This window comes from Denticeps clupeoides, chromosome 18 (assembly GCF_900700375.1).
Source record: "Denticeps clupeoides chromosome 18, fDenClu1.1, whole genome shotgun sequence".
In the NCBI taxonomy this organism is placed as follows: domain Eukaryota; kingdom Metazoa; phylum Chordata; class Actinopteri; order Clupeiformes; family Denticipitidae; genus Denticeps; species Denticeps clupeoides.
Window position 1 is genome coordinate 13,104,352 of NC_041724.1, and position 22,366 is coordinate 13,126,717.

The 22,366-nt window shown below is 41.3% G+C and overlaps 1 long non-coding RNA gene across 2 annotated transcripts in view; it reads left to right on the top strand.

Moving 5' to 3' along the window:
• The first annotated feature begins 727 nt into the window (after positions 1–727).
• The window catches only part of LOC114768381 (uncharacterized), a 28,832-nt gene continuing 7,193 nt past the window's right edge, over positions 728–22,366 (top strand). The window contains exons 1-2 of one of the 2 annotated variants that reach the window (XR_003743042.1): positions 728–958; positions 11,712–11,852. This is a non-coding gene — a long non-coding RNA (uncharacterized LOC114768381). Of the gene's footprint in view, positions 959–10,466; positions 10,642–11,711; positions 11,853–22,366 lie in introns of those variants that run through there. The other variant, XR_003743043.1, reaches the window with a different exon arrangement.

The window sequence follows — 22,366 nt, forward strand, 5'->3', positions numbered from 1 at the left end:
GTGGGAAAGCCACAAATATTGTTTAGGTCCACTTTTTTACCCAATTGCACTAGTAACTAGGGCTGATGATAATGATTGGTGAAGATTAATGCTCTGCTTCTCTTAACACCCTTTCTAGACCCTACTACTATTATACTACAGTATAATAATAATTATTCTTAATTTATTTTAATACACTTTACATTTTACCCAAAACATCTCAAAGTGCTTATAAAAGTAACATTAGGTTAAGATATAGCATTAAAAATTAGTAACATGAGGGGAGTATAACATCAGTCAACAATCAGCCCAGGGTGTAGAAGGTGGGTGTTGGTAGAAAGTGGCGTCAGGGCAGCGGTGGCCTAGCGGTTAAGGAAGCGCCCCCATAATCAGTAGGTTGCCAGTTCGAATCCCAATCTGCCAAAGTACCACTGAGCAAAGCATCGTTCCCACACACTGCTCCCCGGACGCCTGTCATGGCTGCCCACTGCTCACTAAGGGTGATGGGTTAAAAGCAGAGGACAAATTTCACTATGTGCACCGTGTGCTGTGCTGCTGTGTATCACAATCACTTCACTTTAGTGTGTGTGACATTGGGACAGTCAGATTTCTATTTTAAGTATGATGGTGCATTTCCATGGAGACAGTGGGACATGAGCAGGGAGATATTGTAGGCGATTCTGGCAGAAACAGGAAGCAGCCATGGTAGTGAGTAGAGCACGGGGGTCATGTGCTCGTATTTCCTCACTCTCATCAGAATCCTGGCCGCGCTGTTCTGAACATATTGAAATTTTTGTATGTTCTTGTCAGGAATCCTGATGAGAAGCGTGTTAAAATGATCCAGTCTGGATGTTATGAAGGCATGCACTAGTATTTCTGCATCAGAGAGGGAGAGTATGGGCCGGAGTTTTTATACGACATTGTTTCTGAGGTGGAAAAATATATTTTTTTGCAAATGTACTTGATGTGGCTTTCAAAGGTGAGTTGAGGATCAAAAATTACACCAAGGTTAGTGACTGTTTTAGACAATATGGTAATAATTATGAACAAAGTTGTTGTTGTGTAGGGTGTGAACAGGGTATTAAGACAGGCACTGCTACTGCTCACCAAGGGTGATGGTTAACAGCAGAGGACATATTTTGTGTGTCACCATGTGCTGTGTTTCACAATGATAATCATTTCAGTTGCACTTCCGTTTTTTCTTTTTTTTTTCTTTACATTGTTTGGAAAAAATTACACAGTTTTGTTTATAATACCAGCAGCAAACTTTATTAAACAATTGAGTGACAATCTTTATTGTCTTTATTATTTGCCACATAATTATGCTAAATGTAAAAGCTATTAGCTAAATATGAGGCATTTTGTAATTATGCAATTCATAATAGTCAATGACAAAAAAGAAAACAATAATACAGGTTATAATTAGTGAACAAGAAAAAATGTTCATTCTTGATTGATTCTGGATAAAGAATTATGCAGGATTCCATTCTGGCTCAGATGCAAAAGATTTTAGCCATTTGCGTACATTTTAAAAGGAATCACCTTAATTGTGGTACTTTGAAATTGAACTGCGGAGTTTGGCTCGACTCTAATGTTTTTTTCCTCCATTCTGATGCTGAAGAATTAGGCAGGCAGAGGGATTGTAAACCTCCAAAACCTCCATTAAGTGGGGTCAGGTGATCAGTGTGAGAAGAGCAGTGTGTTAAAAGCGCTGCAGGTTTGGCGTTCAACAAAAGGCTGAAGGAGGCAGCACTTTTTTTTTTTTATTGAGCAGCACTTTCTTTCTTTGAATATGGATATCCTTGCCCTTCCTAGAGAGCAGACCACCCATAAAACTCTTCACGCGACCTTGCAATAATCACCAGAGAACTTCACAATCGAGTTATTGCTGTAAAGTCAGAGAAAAGCACATGCAGCCGCGGCCACACACAGATGCACAGGTTTCCTCAAAACAAACCAAAAACACCAACACTGTCACTGGCACGGAGACGTGGCTTTAATCACCCAGCCGTAGGCCTATGGTGCCAGAATGAATGACAACAGTTTAAAAGCAGAGAATGTGAAAAGAATGGAGGATGACAGTACCTGGGGAGAGTAATAAGTGTCTACTGCGAATGAAATAAAACCACTTTAAAAAGGCACTGGAAAGCCATTGGAATGGATCTCCCATGCAGAATAATGGCAGATTATTCCAGTCCCTTGCTGTGTGCTGTTCATACCTGAATCACAATAATTATCCCAAGCGTGCATAAATACTAGGCTTGGCTGCATTGTTTTTCCCTTCAATATCATATCTGCTGCTGTCAGAATATGTCAAGGGGTCAGCGGCGACCTAGCAGGCAAGGAAACAGACCCGTAATAGGAAGGTTGTTGGTTCGAATCCCGAACCCCTGCTGAGCAAAGAACCGTTCCCACACACTGCTCCCTGGGTGCCTTTAATGGCTGCCCACGGCTCACTAAGGGTGATGGGTTATAAACAGGGGACACATTTTGTTGTGCTGTGCTGCAGTGTCACAATGTCAGTCATTTTACTTTCATTTTCATTCATACTTTTTTACTCTTAATACCATATTAGTAACAGCATATCGGTAATATGACCAATAAAAACATTGTCTGGGTTTATTACCAATTGCATCCTGTCTGGATCCAGTCCGGTAGGGGATACTCTGGGTCCAGGAATCCAGACTGGAGTTTCATGTTCGTCCTGTGATTGCTGATTGCTTTCTTTTGTGTGGACGTGATAAAGATCCCTGCTTGTCTCTGTTCCTCGTCAGGTCGTTGTATTGGTGTCGTGTTCCCTATTTCATGTTTTGGAGATTAATCCCCCCCTGAATTCCCCCTCGTGTCTGAACACCGTGACCTCTCCAGGTTTTTGCATTTTCAATTCAGATTGCAGACACTACATTTTTTCTTAGAAGTACTAATGGCATTCAAAATCCTATAAAACAAATGCAGATACTAATTACAATTGTGATCTAGTAATTGGTCACAGTTGCCCAGGTGTATGGGCAGTAATAAAAGGCAGCCATTAATTTGTTATAAATGAGCTCATTGTTTAATGAAGCCCCATTAATGGAAATGGATAATTGTGTGGGCCGGGTCCCAGAGCTGGGAGATGCCTTTGGAAGCTGACAGAACTTTATTTTTAAATAATGGTTCTTCTGCATCCGCCTCTGTCTTCGTATTATGTGATAATTAGTCGGCACTGGGGACAATTTAGTTAACAGGCCCTGGGTAATTTTAACCTTCCATGAAGTAGAACTGCAGCCAAGGACCTGTCTTTTTTTAACACATGTATATATCTATATAGCATGATCCCACACATGCATAATAACAGTTGTGTTGACTCCTAGTCATGCTAATTATTAAATAAGAGTGAGTGTTTTTAATTATTTGGGTCCAAATAATTAAAAAACTATACATCTATGCATGTATGTATGTATGAATATATATATATATATATATATATATATATATATATTTTTTTTGATGGGGTTGGCTGAATAAATAGCTGTTTGATTTTTTTATAGACGTGGATGCACCATGGTGATCACCTTCTGGCTTTCAGCTCTTGATTGGCCTGTAGGACTTCTTCTGTCTTAATCAATCTGACCCTTCTAACCTGACCCTGATTCCACTTGTCAATGTACAAAGTCAATAGCAATAATAATTGTGCAATAGCGATTGTTATTTAATTTAAGAAATAATCTGCTTGTCGGTTGTGCAATTATCCAGGTTGCAGTAAATACTGGTTCGAATTTTCTTTATTTGAATTTGGTTTCCTTCACAGAGGTCACAAAGTTCACAATGCTTTACAGCGTTCAGGCTTTCAGTACAAAAATTATGAAAAAAAAACAAAAAAAAAAAACATTAAAAGTTGTAGAGTTTAAGCAAAACATTTTTGGTTTCACCTCATAGCTTTTCAATATACAGCCTTGCAACTGTTATTCCTATTAAAGATTTTATTATAATGCTTCAAGTGTTTCAATACTTCAATACAAAAAATGTTTAAAAAAGTCGCCGGTAATCCAAAGTCCTTCATGACCTTTGCTGATTGCATGTCGTGGTTCCACCTACCCTGGCACTCATGCTTTCACCCTTTCCAGCTGCAGCAATGTGTGCACATGCAGGAAAGGTTTCAGATTTGGAAAAAGAAGTCATGAGGTTAAAAATGTATAGAGCATACAATATAAAAATTAAAAAGGGAACTCTGGATGGAGATGAGAGAGGTGGCAACATGGATTTTGGAGGCTGTGTCACTCTCCCAGCATCCCTCTGTTTTTTTTTTTTTTTTTTTTTTTTTTTGGGGGGTGTTCTGATGGTGCCCCCGCTCAGGCGTGGAAAAATCCATTACCCGCCGTTACAGAATGACTAATGATAGTGCCCTCTCTTCTAGGGCCCTACACAAAAGCAGACAAATGCCTGTGTGCACTTGCGTGTCTGTGTGTGTGTGTTTCTGTGTGTGTTTTGGGACGATAACCAGTTTCAGTAAATGGTTAGGATAGGGGAAAAAAAAAAAGTTTAGCCAAATGGAAGCAGCTTGTGCAGTGACTTTTGTTGTGACGTGAGAAGCGTGCCCTGTCTTGGTGACAGAGGCGCTCACACCCAGGAAGTGTGGTGTGTGGGCACTGGCGTGCTGTTAAAAAATCTTTTTGGCTTCTCTGACGAAGGGAAAATTAAGTGTGAACGTAAATAATGAAGTTGTTAGCTTGACAAAAGGCACATTTAAAATTATGTTATTTATTATTTTTGGAGATGCTTACCTCTCCCCGTCCCATCTTTTCTGTTTCCAAGGCTTGAGAAACTTTTTTTCTGTTCCTCTGAAACAATTGATTAAAGCGACCAGGCAACTTAATTCAGAATGAAAGATCGTCTTCTTGTGCTTACTATTCCCTTTGAAGTCCCCCCTCACCACCACCACCACCACCGCCATTCTGTGCAGTTGTGTAGTTTTTTTTATCCCATCCTCTTTCCTTCCTATTCCAAATCCTCCCTCCACTCTCATTACTTTGACAATTTATTTTAGTCACTGTCAAAAAAAAGCAATGATCCGAATCAAAAAAGGAGAAAACGTTATTGTTTGATCTGATATATTATTTTTTTTAACTCGTTAAAATTTCCCGTGCTGCTTCATGTAGTTTCAAAAGCAGAAATAAAAGTGATATTTTCGTTTAACACATTTTTCAAAGGTCTTTTCATCTGGGAATTTGACATAATGTACAAGGGAAAATGACAGGGCATGCAGCGCAATGTCGGGGGAAGTTAATGTACAGGCTGGTTAAATAGGAAATTAAATTTCAAAAAGGCATGTTGTCCTTTTTTTTCTGCTGAAGAACACTTTGTGCACCCCACTTTCTTGTGAAAAGTCCATTTGACTTACACCAAACAGAAATGTACATTTTTGTAGTTGAACCAATATCAAGTGTGGGCATTTCATTCGAGATAAATTTCTTCTTTTATTTGACTGAGAAACTTCTTTGCCACAGAGACCATTCAGGGATCAGGAATTCAAACCTGGAACTTTATGGCTCAGCTGGTTAATAGTCTTGTTTGGTTCCCATTAGACTACTAATGTCTTGTCTTATTTTCATGTGAACCATTGATTCCAGTTGAAACTGCATGATGGGGCTGTAAAGTACAATGAAAATGCCCGTATTCTCACGGTTCACCACATTTGCCATCCGCCACCCGCGTTGCTTGATGTGTTGCCTTGGAAACACGAGTCAGACATCAAAGCAGAGTGGATAGCATCTCTGTCTGTCAGCACATCCCGACAAGCCCAAGCCAACATGATAGAAATGTCAGCAGAAAGTAACATCTCTGTCTGGCGCCTGTACGTAACCAGTCATTAAAATTCACCTTCATAACATATGCATGTTATCATCAACTTCCTGCTTTTTTGCTGGAGCCTGATATACATTTATATTTACATTTACAGCATTTATCAGATGCCCTTATCCAGAGTGACTTACAATCAGTAGTTACAGGGACAGTCCCCCCTGGAGACACTCAGGGCTAAGTGTCTTGCCCAGGGACACAATGGTAGTAAGTGGGATTTGAACCTGGGTTCATAGGCGAGTGTGTTACCCACTAGGCTACTATCACCCATTGATGTAATTGCTACAGTTCCTTAAGATTAAACAATAGAGGCTACTTTTTCAACACTTTACAAGACACATTGTGTGGGGAGTGTTTACAGATGTCACACCTTAAAAGACGATCAGAACAAGACCATCATAATTTGTCTATGTGTATAGTTTGGAAGAGGATGTGGTACCAGGATGTCTATAACAGATTTCAGGTTTGTACAAGGCATTTTACGAGCAAATGAAACAGAGAGAAACAGAGGATATCAGATTTTGTGCTTCTGAAGTTCTGACGGGTGGGTTTAAAATCAGCCAGAATGAGAGAGAAGGCTGCAGGAGACCTGTCAATCTTTCCCACTGGTTGTTCCTTCTTAAAACAATTCATCCTCTGGGTTCCAGATACAATTCTAAATAATGTAGGGCAGTGGTGGCCTAGTGGGTAAGGATATGGACCTGTATTCAGAATGTTCTGGGTTCAAATCCTGAAAGCAGAGGACACATTTCGTTGTGCGCACCATGTGCTGTGCTGCAGTGTATCACTTCACTTTCATTTTCAAAATTGGCAGGGTGGATAGTTAGTTCATAGTCTACAGTTAACTAGCAAGCAGTTCTTTCAAATTGAATCTGTTAATTCTCTTTAACCCAGACAGGTTCGAGACCCACTTGAAATCTAGATGAAAGAGAACTTCCCACATGCTATGTCTCTCATTCCACGATGAAAAGCAAGATCAGAGTGACCATCATAATACTACTCTCCAGTTTCTTTTTGGGGGATGAACTCTGAAAATGAATCCCCTCATTTAATGTTAGAAAAGTACTTTTCACCTGTAATGAACGAAAAAAGGGATTTTTCATTGTTGTCTGGTAAATTTACATAATTTATAACTATGTCCTATTCACAATTTACATGTGTGCAATTAGATGGTTAACAAAAAATAGTGATGTGTCATGGAGAGGATCACATTCCTCCAAGTTGTATTTTTGAGGAATAATTTTATTATTGAACAACAACCATGTTCTCAATGAACCCAAAAAACTCATTAATATCAAAGCTGAATGTTTTTGGAAGTATTTTTTAGTTTGTTTTTATTTTTAGCTATTTTAGGGGGATATCTGTGTGTGCAGGTGACTATTACTGTGCTTAATTATTAGGCAACTTAACAAAAAACAAATATATACCCATTTCAATTATTTATTTTTACCAGTGAAACCAATATAACATCTCCACATTCACAAATATACATTTCAAAAACAAAACAAAAACAAATCAGCGACCAATATAGCCACCTTTCTTTGCAAGGACACTCAAAAGCCTGCCATCCATGGATTCTGTCAGTGTTTTGATCTGTTCACCATCAACATTGCGTGCAGCAGCAACCACAGCCTCCCCGACACTGTTCAGAGAGATGTACTGTTTTCCCTCCTTGTAAATCTCACATTTGATAATGGACCACAGGTTCTCAATGGGGTTCATATCAGGTGAACAAGGAGGCCATGTCATTAGTTTTTCTTCTTTTATACCCTTTCTTGCCAGCCACGCTGTGGAGTACTTGGACGCGTGTGATGGAGCATTGTCCTGCATGGAAATCATGTTTTTTTTGAAGGATGCAAACCACTGCGTGAAGAAGGTGTCTTCCAGAAACTGGCAGTAGGACTGGGAGTTGAGCTTGACTCCATCCTCAACCCGAAAAGGCCCCACAAGCTCATCTTTGATGAAACCAGCCCAAACCAGTACTCCACCTCCACGTTGCTGGCGTCTGAGTCGGACTGGAGCTCTCTGCCCTTTACCAATCCAGCCACGGGCCCATCAATCTGGCCCATCAAGACTCACTCTCATTTCATCAGTCCATATAACCTTAGAAAAATCAGACTTGAGATATTTCTTGGCCCAGTCTTGACGTTTCAGCTTGTGTTCAGCCTTTCTTACCTTGGCCATGTATTGCACACCATGTGCTTTTGGGCACTCCAGTGATGTTGCAGCTCTGAAATATGGCCAAACTGGTGGCAAGTGGCATCTTGGCAGCTGCACGCTTGACTTTTCTCAGTTCATGAGCAGTTATTTTGCGCCTTGGTTTTTCCACACGCTTCTTGCGACCCTGTTGACTATTTTGAATGAAACGCTTGATTGTTCGATGATCACGCTTCAGAAGCTTTGCAATTTTAAGAGTGCTGCATCCCTCTACAAGATATCTCACTATTTTAGACTTTTCTGAGCATGTCAAGTCCTTCTTTTGACCAATTTGGCCAAAGGAAAGGAAGTTGCCTAATAATTATGCACACCTGATATAGGGTGTTTATGTCATTAGACCACACCCCTTCTCATTACAGAGATGCACATCACCTAATATGCTTAATTGGTAGTAGGCTTTCGAGCCTATACAGCTTGGAGTAAGACAACATGCATGAAGAGGATGATGTGGACAAAATACTCATTTGCCTAATAATTCTGTACTCCCTGTACATGAGAACTGTCATAATGTAAAAGCCTATGATTCTAACTGTTTTTGTCTTTGTGATGAAGTTTGCCTAAGTGAACACATTTGTTGAGGAGTACTCCGTTGCGGATTTCTCAAAGACTAATGTCTCAATAAAATAATCCCAGTCCAGCCATCTTGTGCTATTCATTCCCGGGGCCTGCAGCTAGCCCAGCGCATGACCACGACGGATGATCGTAATGAGGGCGGCTGTTGTGTTGGCCTACACTTCTCCCCCTTAGCAGTATTCTTATGAACTACATCTTTCTTTCAGTCTGTTTTGGTGTCCAAGAAGGAGGACTCTCAAGCTGGAATGTCGAATACCGCACGTCGCCGGAAAGCTAGACAGCAAATAATAACGTACTGCAGCATTTTTAATTAGACAAGTTTGGCTACAGTTGGCCACTCTGATAAAAACCCCTGCCTGGCAGGCTGTCTGATGAAATGATGATTAATCTGCACTTTGATTTGTGGTTTTGGAGAGTCAGTCGGGGGGTCGTGTGTTTGCGTGCGTCTCGCAAGAGGGTGTTGGCAGGCAATGTTTCGTGGCCGGTTGCAGTCATTAGCACGGAGAACGGAGGTGAGCGAACACGCAGGCGCCTTTCGCGTTATGGTATATTTGCACAGCACGCCTAATGGCATGCTAATTACTGTCACGGGCTGAAAGATCAATGGCCGTTGTTGACTCGCCTCCACAGCCGCCAGCCCCCCGCGTTCTGCCTCCATCCTCTTGGTGAGGAAGTTTCTCTAAGTGTGAGCATAATGAACGTGTCGCTGGCATGCCAGGGCCCAGGCCCTGATGATCAATGGAAGAGAGGATGGGTCTTAATGACACTCCAGCTCTAGCAATCTCACTATTTGATCAACAGGAGAAGAAAATGTCTTCTTTCCCTCTGGAAAAAAAAAAAATGAAAACAAAAGGGTTTTTTTTTCCCCTCTCTTTTCCTCGGGTGTTTTTTTTTTTTTTTAGCAACTGGCTTCTTTTGCCTTTTGCAGAAAGACACAATTATTTCTCATTTGAAGGACACAAAAACACACGTTTGAACTGCGCATGAGTTTATCCTGCCACGCTGTCATTGCGTCTTTCCCCTGTCCATCCATCCATGCATCAGTCCATCCATTCAAACAAGCTAATTCCCAGTGAGGTCACTAATATTCCATCAGGTAAATTAGCAGAATTGACCATTTGTGGTCATTTTATTTTTTTCAGAAATTATAAATAAATAAAAACCTTTGGATTTTGTTTGTGCGCAGGATACTCATGTACTTCTGGCCCAAATTATGTACGTAATATGGGTGATGGAAGAACCCATGATTTATTTATTTATTTAATTGTTTTTATAGTATAACGTGAATTTTATCTTCTTACGCATCCACTTGGGCTTCTGAAAGCTGTTGTTCCAAGTTAAATTATTTTTTTGGATGGAAGAACATTTTAGATTCACTTTAACAGAACATGGCCTTAACAAAACATAGTACATGTACAACAACATAAAGTTGTAATGGAAAACAATATGTAGCATCATAAATGTAGCATCCAGTGAATAGATCAACAATGCAAGACTATGGAGTTAGAGAGAAACACATTTATGCAGTATCCGCACATTAGAACCCATGCATGTGTGTGATCGGCATCACAGTAGTGATGAAACAGTCATGTGGTCTATTTGCATTTGTAATCAATCACTTAGCTCCCAGTGGACATGAAAGGAGAACCCAATAAAAGTAAAAGTAAATGCAACCAGTTGGATACTTCATGTTACAACAGAAAGTTATATGTTATGAATACATGATAATACTGGTGCTCCCATCTCTGTCCAAAATGTCACACCAGAGGCCAGAACCTTTTTTTCTGAGACCAACCCAGTGCCAAACCCGGGTCCCAGCTGTTCACCTCTGCAGCTCCTAACTACACAAAAACCCTGATATTAACTCCTCCCGCCAGACGGCATTCATCTTCCTCCTGCCCCGGAGCTGTGCACTGACAGGCAGCAGAGGCAGGTCAGCAGCAGATAAAAAAAAATGTTCCCTGCCTGCTACCAGCTTACCACACACTGCCATGAGATCCCCTTCGCTGGTAGCAGCAGAACGTCGGCACAAGGGTAAGATAAAAAATCTGTAGCGATCGGGAGATGTTCCTCATGTTTGTCTGGTTGCTCGTGGGTGGATGGCAGGGTTGGTAAGGAAAAAAAAATAGTTTTCCTTACCTGTATCTTCCACTCAAGAACATCAAGGTTCAGCACTACTGTGTGAGGGAAACTGAAATATCAGTCTAGCATTGGGTTACTCTTTAAAATGCACATTCATACCAAGTCAGGTTTTTAAGTATGCCTTATAAATATTCAGTACAGGCCGCAAGTTTGGACACACCTTCTCATTCAATGTGTTTTCTTTATTTTCATGACCATTTACGTTGGTAGATTCTCACTGAAGGCATCAAAACTATGAATGAACACATGTGGAGTTATGTACTTAACTTATGCTCTGATTACTGCTTTGTACACTCTTGGTATTCTCTCGATGAGCTTCAAGAGGTCGTCACCTGAAATGGTTTTCCAACAGTCTTGAAGGAGTTCCCAGAGGTGTTCAGCACTTGTTGGCCCCTTTACCTTCACTCTGCGGTCCAGCTCACCCCAAACCATCTCGTTTGGGTTCAGGTCCGGTGACTGTGGAGGCCAGGTCTCCACTTTTTGTTAAGTACATAACTCCACATGTGTTCATTCATAGTTTTGATGCCTTCAGTGAAAATCTACCAATGTAAATGGTCATAAAAATAAAGAAAACACATTGAGTAATAATGTACTACCTGGCTATGTAAGTCTATTTCTAGACCCAGTCTAGAAGTAGACAGTGTCTCGTAGTGCTTGCTCTGCCAATCATTCTTTTAGAAAACTGGAAACATTTTTTTTTCATGCTTCGCTTCTTCATCCCTGCAGCTGATTAGTCATGTAATATGAACTCTAACAACCTGATAACATGGCAAAAAGTTGTGTAGTGTAAACCGTACAGTCAAACAAAGACGTTTCTCTCATGTCAAGTCATTTACAAGACAATTATATTCGTATTTCTTTATTACAAATTTGTATGCAACATTCATCTTTGTAAAGACAGCCTGCTGATATGGCTGATCATGATGAGCCCTGGTTTTCATGAGCGTCCTCCTTCTCCTCAGGTTCACATTCTGCTGGTGCTTTGGATGATGGGGCTGAGTGCTTTTGACATCACAGAGGAGCCAGAGATCATCGTCCAGCCCCTCAGACGTTGGACGGGAGGACCGAGGGGAAAGCGTTGAGGAGAAGGAGATGCAAGAGAGGTGCGTGCACAGCCCCAGCTGCCTCGCTTTGGAGTGGCAGCCACAGCAAAAACACCAATATGCAAAATGAATGTTAATTAGAGAGCCCCGCAGGGGCCAAATGTTCATTATTTCACAAGTAATTACAGCTATTTCTGATATTTGTGACCCAAATGGACACCTTACTGTGAGTTTGAATGGTGCCCTTTTATATTTAATAGCTTTGGAGTCTTAAACTCGGTGACAGAGGAACTCTGACAACAATTATAATGATTAATGAGAACTGAGAAAAAATAATGTTACCTGTCTACCAGCGGAGTTTTTGCTGGGTGCACATGTTCCTGGGATCTCATGAAATCTACATAGAGCAACGACGCAGAGAAAAGTTGAATGCCGAGGTCCTCCCAACTTTTCACCGTGTCCCCATGTCTTCAAAATATGTCATGGTTTTGCTTCAGATACATGTCCATGACACCTGTGTTGGAAGGGATTGTCCGGAAGGAATTCTGCAACCTCTGGCCAGACTATTGATCATTTTTTGTAGATGTTCAAACCTCTTTCTATAAACCGAACGGCACATGAATACATACCCTGAAAAAGTAGTGGTGGGCCGTTATCGGCGTTAACGTGCTGCGTTAACGTGAGACTCTTATCGGGCGATAAAAAAAATATCGCCGTTAATCTATTCAGAAAGCTGGGTTGGGAGCTGGGTCTATACTACGCAAGCTATTGTGCCGGAGTTAAATGGCTACACTAGATTTATAAGTATATTTCTTCTTTCTTGTATCTTTTAGTTTCTTATTTCCTAAAGACTTTTATTTTGTTTTTGAGACCCGGTTCAGGTCTCTTGGACACATGGCGTGAGCTGTGAGAGGTGCGTGGGGTTTGTGTGCAAAAAGTTATTTCTTTCATTTTAATTTATGTACATATTAGGAATATTTTGCATGTGTGTTATTTTGTGAATATTTTTTTTATGTTCTTTTAATACTATATATTGTAGAGAGAGGTGCAGAAAGATGCGATGTGTGACACGACCTTGCTTTTGGTACAGAATACACTTTGCACAGAAAATCTCTTGGGTGTCAAATCATCATTTGTGGTTCAAGAAACAAAATCAAAAAGTTACACAACGCAGAAGAAGATTAATTTTGCTTACTCTAGATTAATCTATATTAATTCCAAGATTACAGTGAGATTAATCTAGATTAAGAAAATTAATCTATGCCCACCTCTAATAAAAAGCAACTTTTTTTTCATGAAATGAAATGAAACATTTTCTACTTACACAAAAGACTAATTACTCTCAAATGTTGTTCGCAAATCTGTCTAAATCTTTGTTAGTGAGCACTTCTCTTTTGCCGAGATAATCCATCCAACCTCCCAGGTACTGATTAAACAGCATGAATATTACACAGGCATGTCTTAGACACAAAAGTGTTGCATTTAAATTATTGTTCAGTGTGTATGGGGCATTAGGGTTCACTGTTAAGGGTTGGTAGTAGCCTAGCAGGTAAACAATCGCCTATCAACCAGAAGACCACAAAGTCTTTTTTATCATCATTGTGTCCCCATTTACCACCATTGTGTCCCTGAGCAAGACACATAACCGGGGGGGTACCTGTTACTGCTGATTGTAAGTCACTCTGGACAAAGGGCGTCTAATATATATGCCACTGAATATCATAATTAGGTGGAACAGCAATGCTCAAGCAATTTTCACTTGAACTTGTACACAAGCAGGTCTCCATCCCAGCCCACAAATCCCAATCTGGTTCACGAGGAACAAAAGATTATGATGTGAGATTATGTGGTGATATTATGCTGCGAACATGCTCATGCTCAAGGTTTTTCTGATTTCAGTTATGTTTCAGTTCTCAAAAATAAGTCCCGAAATTCTCGTTAGTGTTTTCGCAACTTGTGCTCACCTGGTCTGAACTAAGACTCCTCTCTGATCCAATCAAGGAGGTTCAACGATTAAACTTAAGTGCTTTGGCGAGTTATCCTGTTAGTCAGGTTCCTCTGGTGCTGTACCTCCATCTTTTCATGAGTGACTGAAGGATAGGGCTTCAATGGAGCCTTAGCTTGCAGCAATAGCATTCCATCAAAAAAAAAAAAGAAGTCCCATGAATCACCAACGATGACCTTTACACAGGGAACCAAACACTGGATGCTTGTTTCAGAAACTGGACGTGTCCTGTGATTGATGCGGCTCCCGGTTTTGTAATTTTCGGGGTGTTTTAATGCCGTACTGTTTGGAGTTGGCAGGCGGGGAAAGGGGAACTGCCATTTCGCCTCCTCCGCTCCAGAAGCCAATCAGCGCAGACATTAGCGGCGCTCCGAAGCAGGTGGGGGAGCCGTGGACGCGTCCCAGCGGTGCAGTGGGACTCCGACCGGCACCACAGCTGGGAAAATTGATAACATGTTTATTCAGTGTGCGGGGCCAGCAGCAAGGCGGATCAAGAAATTACATAAAGTATTACTCTTTGCGGGAAAAAAAAAAAAAAAAAAAAAAAAAGGAATGAGGACATGAATTGAAATAATAAAAAGGGCTAATCTCTCGTCTGAGAAATGTTCATTTTACGAAGCTGCAGTGCGACTCAGACATGATACTGAAAGCATGCAGCCCTTCCTGTCACGAGCTAAAGGGCCAGGAGCAGCCAGGCATGGGCGAATGTATTTTATTTTTGTCATGGGGAAGCCAGCAGCGTGTCGTGGATGGCAGGAGAGCAGAGCGGGGAAGAGGATGTGCAGACAGGTAGGCTTATTAGTTTGGACAGATTGGTCAGGGCCAAGGATGAGATGGGAAACATTCTCCTCAGTGCGTTCAGCCCAGGCAGGTGGGAGAGACTCTTCACGTCGACTTTTCTCAGACTGAAGCTACCTGGAGTGGGGCCCGGGCCCTTTTACTGAGCTGGGTGAGCGGAGCATCAAAACAAGGAAAGGAGACATTGACCCTGCATTGAATAGTCCCGAGGAATGGAAACATAAACCCAGCTCTCGACTGAAAACATAATCCGTCTTCAGATATGTCCTCTAACAACCACGCAGGGGAACATTTCAGAAACCTTGCATTGCAGGTAAACCTGTATGTGTCTTTTTTTTTTTCTTTTTTTACATCGACCACTTCTTTCTTACCATAGCATGACAATAGCATCTAATGAAATCATGCATACTGGACACACAAAAGAAGAGTTGTAAATGAACCATGAAGATATTTAATTCGATAAAAATGCATTACAAGCAAAAATCTATAATATTTTGAACAAATGCAACAGATTGGTTTTGAAGAGCCAATCTGCTGAGCCAAATGCTGTAAATGCTGTAAATGCAAGAGAAACGACACACAATGTGAGTGTATTTTTTGCCTGTTCTGTTTTATTTTGCGTGCAGAGGAATTAATCATATAGTTCAGCAAAATTCTTATTTTGTAACAAATTAAAACAAATGTACAAAAAACAGTAACAAAAGTACAACGCAAACAGAGCATTCTCTCTACTACACAAGAACACAATATTAAATGAGGATCAACAGAGGGAATCTGACCAATAGGTGCCATGGCACCGCTCACAAACTCGTCTTCGGACACTTTGTTAAAGTGAAAAGTGAAAGTGACTGTTTTAGTCACTGTGATACACAGCAAGCACAGCACACGGTGACACAACAAAATGTGTCGTCTGCTTTTAACCATCACCCTTAGTGAGCAGTGGGCAGCCATGACAGGCGCCCCGGGGAGCAGCGTGGTGGGACGGGACCTCATTGGCACCTTGGTAGTTCAGGATTTGAGCCCACAACCTTTCGTCTGCATGTTTACCCGCCGGTCCACCACAGCCCCAATTTGACATTACTGAGCCTGTTAGCCCTTTATCTGTAAAAGCTTTTAGACTTCAACCTGTTGCATTTCTATTCACGCTCTCTTGGAAACATCTTAATTTCTGACCGAAGTTTATTTTCTTTTCTCCTAAGAAAAAGAATTATTGAATCGTCGGATCAATTGCAGCAGCTAGGGTTTTAGTCTTCCAACTTTTAAATAATGCAAGTTTCCACCAACTTAATGCAAATCAATCAAACTCTAGCCGACCGCAGACTACAGCCAAAGAAGAGACCCGCAGAGAAGTGAGTTTTCACAGCCCTGTCCAGTGTTTGATCCTCAACTACACAGTAAAAAATCTCTGCCGACACTGGCCGTCACTCTCCAGCCACGGAGGAGAGGTGGACAGGTGGACGAGCTGGGGGAGACAGGCAAGGGGGATCCAGCGCAGTAGGAAGCAGGCGCACTGCGATGATCAAAGCGGAGCGGCACGGCCAGCCGGAGGAGGGACAGATTAAACAGAGCCCTGGACGGAGGGAGCAGAGGGAGGCAGCCGAAGGGCCACCGCAGAGGAGTGCTTTCTGAAAGCAGCAGAGAGAGGGGTGAAAGAGGGAGTAAGGGGGGGGGGGGGGGGGGGTGAGAGAGAGAGAGAGAGAGACGGACGTGGCTGGGGTGGTTGGGTAGCGAGCGTTGACACTCGACATCTGTGGGGTGTCATTCTAACTCATGCATGTGGACCTTTTGAAGACGTGCCAGAGGTGGACATCAGGCCAGTTTGAACCGTGCCAGCCCACCTCTGTGTGTGTGTGTGTGTGTGTGTGTCAGCACGTGTGTGTGTTTAATGCTGAGTATGTTAGCGCACCGATGTGGAAAAGGCCACCTGTGGTCCGGGTCCGGCCTGATCTTTTTAAGGATAAGGCTGACTAGAAACGGGGAAGAGCAAAACAAACACAGCGTCCATTAAACTGATTCCTGCTGGTCTGGGAGTAATGAGATTACAGCTGATGCGGTTTCCCATCATCCCTCAGTGCCATTTCACTTCCTTTCTTCCGTTTTTAGCCCTCATTTCCGTTGATGTCTTTCAGGTGTGTTAAGCCAGTTGTTTTAAGATGAAAAATTATATATTTTGGTTCCTTTCATTTATTTTTATAGAACATATACTATATTGGCTTGAATAAAAGATCCACTTTTTCAGGGCCACGTTTTACAAAATATTGTATTTGGCAGCATCTACCAATATTGCTTTTTTAAATAATTATATCACTTATCAGACATTACATTGATCCATTTATTTATTTTCTGTCCAATACATTATGTCTTTTTAACATCACCATTAACCAACGATTAACATGCTTTCAGATTTTCAAATCGTTACCCATTCAGCCTTTTAAGTGCTTATTAACTAACAACTGTTGACTGTACAACAGTTATAGAAAAATTATCAGATGTGGTATGGAATTTTACAGCAAGGTTGTAGTTGTTTCATAGCTAATGGCATAACATTATGTTCACTCTAATAGTCATGAATGAAGAGAGATGATGCCCAAAATGAAAGGAAAAGAGGTGTCTAGATGAAGAGCAGAGGCTCCTCCCATTTTAAACATCATCACAATCATATAAGACTCAAATGTATCTTTTCATTTTTTTTTAAAACCAAGAAATGGTGGCCAGTTGCCTTTAGCAGTCATGTTTCGCATGCGTAGATTTTATCATTCCGCTTCCCCGCACTTTCCTACTTTCCCAAGCTGCATGACTTCAGGCTTCTGTTGTGGTTCCCCAACATGGATGTTGAGCGTGAGGAGTAAACAGTGCTTGAGGGTGCCTGTCAGATCGCATGTGCAGCGGCGGCCTGCGCTTGCGATTGTATCAGACGAGCTTCTGGGACCGGTGATAGTCTGCCACAGTCGCCGGATAACACCATGGAAACCGCGGAAAGGCACAGCAGCAAGAGAGTTAACAATAGGTCGCTTTCTGCTCAGCTCTTTCACGCCCGTCTCTGGCTCGTGGTGCTTGGTGTTGCCTTTGGCCTGGACAGGCTTGGTGACATGGTTGAAAGGTTAAATGTCTGAACGAAGCCTGGGGACGAGGCGATGAGGCCTTACCATGTTCTGGTGTCTGTGCTGTGTTGGCATCATGCTACCTGATTTGTGGTTGTTACGGATCGTTTTCTGTTTTGGTCCTCTTGTAGATTGTGCAGCAGCTAAATCATGCCCTGTTTTAAATGTATGCCTGTCTGTACTACTAACCATTTTTTTTTCAAAGTGTGTGTGTGTTTGTGTATATTGAAAGAAAATGAATTTAGAAAGTGAAGTGATTGTCACATGTGATACACAGCAGCACAGCACAGCACACAGTGAAATTTGTCCTCTGCATTTAACCTTGGTGAACAGTGGGCAGCCATGACAGACGCCCGGGGAGCAGTGTGTGGGGACGGTGCTTTTCTCAGTGGCACCTTGGTGGATTGGAATTCGAACCGGCAACCTTCTGATTATGGGTCTGCTTCCTTAGCCACTAGGCCACCGCTGCCCCTTGCACATTTTGCAGAAGCCTTATCATAAAAATATTGTGCCTTGTAAAAAACTAGTAACGATTATAAAAGAAAATCACTCTGATGTCTGTCGTCCAATACAGAAAGGTTTCAAAAGTTTGAATATCAACCTGAAAAGCTCCAGCATTTTGTCTAAATTTGCCATTGCAAAAAAGAACAGGAACATGCACCGTTTTGAGCAGCAATATGTAAAAGTCTTCATCATGAAAGGAGATTCCCGTGGCCACTTGTATGTTTGGTTGAAAGGTCAGTTTTTTTCATTTTATATTAAGTTTTTCATATATATAAAACCTGGAATAGTAATATAATATATCCATCATTTATTAGCATGTTTAAAGCCTTTTGTGGAACTGGAGTATTATTGTGTTCAGTAAAGTCTTTTGGAGTTGTGTATATGTTGAGTTGTTTTGCTATAGTGTATTTAACAATGAAGCAGCTCCATCAAGCGGTGCTTCATTATAAAGTTTTTTTTTTTTTTATTTTATTTTAGAATTGGCATTACTGCATCTGTCCACCAGTCACATTGGAACGGACTGTGATTTGGGACATAACTAGGCGTACTCTGTTTAACACATTGCATATATATTTTAATGCATTATATCTATAAAAGCCATAATATATGTAACGGATGCAATCAAGCAGAAGAGGCTTTCTTTCTTTAGCAGCACATTCTCAACCCATTTAGCAGTCACCTGAAGGGCCTCTGTCTCCACCAAATGTGACGCCACAAGAATGCAGTTGATCAAATTACTGTTACACAGCTGACAGATAATCCCTTGTAAGGCAGACTGTGCGTCCCCGAAAGGCATCGGCCGTCAGAGTCAATTCACCAAGCTGAGCCTCTCCCAGCATGCATTACCCCAGCGTGCCAGAGCAGCAAAACTCAAACAGAGTGGGAACGGGATGGAGAGAAACTGAGAGAGGCTTGACTAAATAAACTCACATCTGCCTCTGCGATGTTGTCCTGGCACCCACAAAACACTGTGGCATAAATGTTTAAACTCTCTCCGTCAGAGAGAATAGAGTCTTCCCGTTTTTGATGAAGTATGTCTAGTTATGTCCCAAACCACAGTCCATTCCAACGTGACAGGCGGACATGTTGTGTCCCAAAATCACATAATAAAGTAAACCATGCTGACGTCACCCGTTACATGATAAGCGACATGGCTACTGCGATTGCGGCATCGTGATTGGCCTCCTCAGCCTGGTTTAGTTCTGTACGCGTAAACTGTGATGCTGACACTGATTGGCCATGACAGACATACTGAGCTGCTCCGATTTAAGACGTCCCCTCAGTCGAGTGGTGTCACAGTGGTGATTAACTGCCAATAATGAGCTCAGATCTCTCGTGTTGTGCGCTAGGTGAGGTTTGAAGCACAAAAGCCACATTTTCTTTGGTGCGTCGCTGCTTTCCACAGGTTACATGGTCATATTTTCAAAGGGTTCATTTGCTTTTAACCTGTTCTTCAGGCTTTATGCAACCCACTAATCTCTCATAAGCACATAACCAGCAGCAGCACTGTTCAGTTTTTTTTTCCTACCAGTCATTTTGAAAATCTTTAAAGATTAGCATTTTAAAATACTGTACTTTTAACGTTTTCTTTATTGATTGACCAATAATGAGCCATATTTCAATTTACTCAGTCTATAATCAATGACCCTTGACAAGTCTACACTTTGCTAAGTACTGGCACAATGAAGGAGTAACTAGGCAACAGAAAATACAACCTGCAATTCAAATGTTTTTTTTTAATTAAATATTTGGAATTGAAAGTTATAATCATGTCGTTATTCTAGCTCCCATTCATTCATTCTGCCATTCCTACAAACGTATATGGTGTACTTCAATGAAAGAACACAAAAATCACATATCTGTTGATATACTTGATACTGTACTAGCATGAAAAGGGCATGTTTAATGGGTGAAAAAAAAAAACATTTCATTAATTAACTTTTCTTTCTAGACAGAATGAAAAGAAGAAGAAAAAAAACATATCTGGTAGAAAAGCCTTCATATTAATGTGAGTTAACATTTTCTTGTCCAACTTTGGCCTACCAAACTGGTACAGCTGATTTTTTACCAAGCTGCAAAAACCCTTATAACACTTTCAGGAAATGCCATGTATAGCCATTTAAGCCAAATACATATTTTGCAGGAATTGTGTGCCTTTAATCTCCATTGTGATTAATGTAATCTTCTAAATTTCAAAGAAGCTGGCTGTCATGATCTGGACTGACAGGGGTTACTCTGGATCCGGAGTTCGGACCGGAGTTTCATGTTCGTCTCGTGTAATGTTCCCTGATCGTGTTCACCTGTTGTCTATTTATATATTTGTATAATTCGCCATCGGGTCATTGTGCGTGGTAATGTTCCCTTGTCTCGTGTAGTTTGTATTAAACCCCTGTCATGTGAAATCGTGCGAATGCGTCCTCCTTCATCGCCATGTCCAGCCCACCACTGGCATTAAAATGTGCAAATCATACCCATCTCTCCATAGCTAGTCAGGGAAAAGGTCTTCTTGGCAGATAGATCTGAGACAAAAAAAAGAAAAAAAAAACATTTAAATAAAAAAATTGGACATGCATGAAGCTTCCCAGCCATTGAGTGACTGGCTGTCTTTCTGAGCAGCACGTTACAAATCACAGGATGTTCCCTCTGTGTCGACATTTCTTGTGCATTTCCATGAGCAAAGCACCACCCCAGTAGTTTTACTGGCACTCCAAGACAAGCTCATGCACAGGTTTGACAGGGACAAGCAGAGATGTACCGTTAAAAAAGGCCATTTGTTTCAACCAGAAAGAATTGCTTTAAACTCAAAGAGGCTTGAATTTGAACAAAATAGTGTTAGGGGTTTTTTACTTCTGGTTTTCACTAGTGACAAGTGAAAAGTTCTCAGTTTCCCAGTCAGATAATTGCAAGTGCAACACATCTACTCTATGGAAGCTGTGAAGACTATGGCAGAGGACATATTGATGATCACTGTACACTATTGTCATTACCACGAGCAGCTTCCTGAGATGAACATTAACCTAAGTGCAACGATGGCTGGACATGGCAAGGAAGGAGGACGCATATGCACGACGTCACGAGACAGGGACAAGGGGAACGTCACCAAACAATGACCCGACGGCAAACAGACACGAACAGGATAGCTTTATACGCTCATACACAGGTGAACATTAGGAGACATTACAGTTGACGAACATGAAACTCCGGTCTGAACTGCGGACCCGGAGTTGCACCGGCCAGAACGGATCATGACACTAAGTGAAGAAAACGCAGCCAACAAATTAGTTTTACTGTTCGTTTTTATTTAGTGCAAAAAGCAAAAAATTCCATTCAGCACACAATAACTGAATTCCTGTGAGGCAGAAAAGAGGGAGTTATGTGAGTAGGTCATTAAATTCCAAAACACATTCCATTATTCCACTGTTCTAACAAACCCATTTGTAGATGTTTAAGAACATTCCTTAAACTAATTTTATCTGATTTGAAGAGAAAAAAATATGATAATAAAACTCTAAAGAACATATGCATTTTTTTTTTCCTCAGGAGAATCATTGAGAGAAAAAAGTTTGCACCTATTAAGCTAAACAAAAGAGAAATAAACACAGCACCATCGAACCACGGGAATGTGTCATTCTCCCCAACCTATTGCCGCAATAAAAAAAAATTAAATAAAATAAATTGCATGGAAATAAGCCAAGATAACAATGAGATCCCCCCCCCACCTTTAAATCCCATTTGTCGAGGGAATAACTTGTTTTGCATTTTTTGCCAGCTGGTGTCAATACGGGCTAAACCCGTCATCTGCTCTGAGCTGTAATTTAAATGGTTGCTTTAAAAAAAAAAAAAAAAAGAAGAACGCTGTCCCCCTGAAACACCTTACTACCGAGTCCTGAAGCAATTTGTAGGCTGTCAATCTGTATTTGTGTCTCACGCGGGAAGAAAGAGAGCAGGGGGTTTGATTCGGGTGAGTGTGGCAGGATAGGCGGCGGGGTGGTTAAATGATGGTGTGAGAAGGGAAAGAGGGAAAAAGGGAAAGAAAAAAAAAGAAACATGACAGGCTGCAAACTGTAATGTGAAAAGAGCTAAGTGGAGAATATGATGCGTATAAACAATTTCCGCTGTGTAAGGGCATGCGGCTCATTCAAATGTGCGTTTGTGGGCTGTGGGCG